The following is a 2815-nucleotide window of genomic DNA, read 5'->3' as shown; positions in this document are numbered from 1 at the left end:
TAGGCTGTCCTGGGCCGCAAAGGTCCGACTTTTAAAACAGATAAGGGTGGAAAGTAAATTCCCTTTCAAGAAAGCAGATGCCGGATTGCAATTTCCTTGAAGTTGCATTTTTTTTGTTTCCAAAAAATCATATAAGTATATTACGTGACAACATTCGGCTGGGTCTGTTTTATATTAAAATGTTTACATTATTTATTATCAAGGGACTAGGCCTGTCTTCCCTTTCTCCCCCTTCTCATTTATGTCTGCAAATGGTCCGATCATCCACTCAATTACTCCAGCAAAACAAAACAAACCCGGGCCACACGCGGGGGACAGTGAAACAGGAAGGTCTTAGGAGGGAAGACGCTGGAGGCGGGGCTGCTTTGCTCCAGGAAAGTTACAAGAAAGAACTGAGCCCGGGCGGGCTGCCATGCGCTCACGGGGAAGTCAGAAAGGGCCTTGGGGACAGGCTCAGGGGATCGGCCCCAGACGCTGCCCCAGTGCTCCCGTTTCAAGTCCGGGGGATCCTCAGAGTTAGGAGGTGCAGGTCTGAGAGGGAAGAAGCGGGTGGGGGGAGTCAGGTGCAGCCATGCTCCCAGGAGAAGAGCCCGCCTGGGTGACTTTTTTGTTGTTGTTTTCACTCTTCCCTCCCTCCACCCATTCCCCACACATCAGCCCTGATCTTTTCATCTTTTAACCTAAGCCAGAGCGTGCTAGTTTTTGTTTTCTCTTTTGCTTGTAAGGGAGCCGGTAATGGTTCCCACCGGTTTGGGAAAGCAGTGCAAATGGCCCCTCCTTACCCTCTCTCGGCCACTTCCGCCCTCGCCGCCATATTTTGGAACACGCATGGCTTCCTTTGTCCTCCAGCCTGCCCATCCCTTCGCACTCCAAGCTGCAGGCTGGAAAGAACATGCCTCCCCCACCTGATACCCCTCTTTTTCAGGGCTCAGTCTAATGCCCCCTCCGTGGCGGCCTTTCCAGACTTTCTGAAGATGGCTCCCCACGCGCTTTCTCCAGTCAGCTTCATATTTCATGCGTTTTTCTTAATCCAAACTTGAAAGGCACGTTCTTGTTTACATTTATCTCCCACCTGGAATAAAGCCCCCCCGCCCCCCGCCCAGGGACTTCATGTCCTTTTCACTGGTCTGGGGTAGGCACACAGAACGATGTGTGGAACTAAATATCTTCAAGTGACTGAATAGGTCCAAGATGCACCACTTTAGTATTTCTCCTCCAGTCTGAGAAATATAAAAGTAGGTTAATTGCATGCCATTAACATCTAGGTGTTGTTGTTGTGGTTTGTTGTTTAATTGAATTTACTGGGGTGACATTGGCTAATAAAATTATATAGGTCTCAGGGTACAGTTCTACAATACATCATCTGCATAGTGTATGTTCTCCTCCCCAAGCAGGTCTCCCTCCATCACCATGTATCCTCCTTTCCCCTTTCCTCCTCCCTCCACCTCCCTTTCCTCAGGTAATCACCATACTATTGTCTGTCTGAGAGTTCCTTTGGGGATTTTTGGTTAATCCCTTCACCTTTTCACCAGGCCCCCTTCCCCCTCCTTTCTGAACATCCAGGTTTTTTTCTTCATACCATGTCTACCTAGTACATTTCCCTTGTAGTTATTAACACCATCAGAGAATGTACTTACCATGTAAACAGGAATGTTCCCATTATAAATTACCATTTCAGTTTTCTACATCATCCTCACAAGCTTGCTATTGTGAGAAATGGCATAAGGCTCAGAAATATGATCAATAAGGATCTAGCTTAGAAAGGTAAGGGCTATCCTTGGACCCTGGTACATTCATCAGGAAAAGACGTCTTTCAACCTCACTCTCAGAGGTGATGTCTTTGTAGATAGATAATGCCTCAGCGTCATTTTTAGCCAACATTTTGAAACTTCTACATTGTGTGTCTAAAGTCCCAAATAATTTTCTAATAAATTAATGTTCTAGAATTGCTATATCAGATATCACCAATATGATGACTGGTGCATATCTATAAATTCATTTCATTAGACAACTGTACTAAGTGTTGGGACCTGTGAATAGGACAGAAGAGGATCTTGCTCTCGTAGCTGTCCTGAGGAAGTGATGTTTAAGCAGGGATCTAAAGTATGGACTGGAAATGAGTGTGTATGTGTATGAGTATGGATAGGGAAGTGGGGGGGGGGAGTAAGGGTAGGTAGCCTTTTTATGGAGTGGGAAGAGCATGGCACTTCATTGGAGGCAAAGTTAATTGTTACTGAAAATGAAATAGAGCTGGAGATGGCAAGAGATAGTATGACGAGCAAAACTGAAATCAAATCAAATGACAGTTACTTTAAATAGACGAGTTGGGGGAGGGAGGTTTTGTGCTCTGTCCTACTCAGACTTAGACCCGTTCCCAGTGATTTCACTCCAGAGGTGCTATATTCATTAATACAAAATTATTTTTATCTACAAGAACAAGGTTTCCTTTTGGTAAATATTCCTGGACACAGTCTCCCTGGTTTATTTTACTTTTCTAAATGACAGAATAAATAAAAACACTTGTAACTTTATACATTTTATATGCATATGTAAATATGTTTGGTAAACATTACATCTTATGTGTATAATATTACATATAAAATACATTATATATTAACAGCTTGAAAATAATTTGAAATAGCTATATTTTAAAATACCGCCTCAATGTCAGACGGGATGAGACTTATTGGTTGGGGTGACTACTTTGCAAGTTATGCAAAGGTCTAGTCGCTTTGTTTTACACCTGAAACTATTATAATATTGTATGTGAGCCATTACTGAATTTTAAAAAAAAAATTAAAAGAATTAAAATACC

Source organism: Myotis davidii, unplaced genomic scaffold (genome assembly GCF_000327345.1).
Source record: "Myotis davidii unplaced genomic scaffold, ASM32734v1 scaffold71, whole genome shotgun sequence".
NCBI lineage: Eukaryota > Metazoa > Chordata > Mammalia > Chiroptera > Vespertilionidae > Myotis > Myotis davidii.
The sequence above is the reverse complement of the archived record's forward strand: the minus strand, read 5'-3'. Positions refer to the sequence as shown.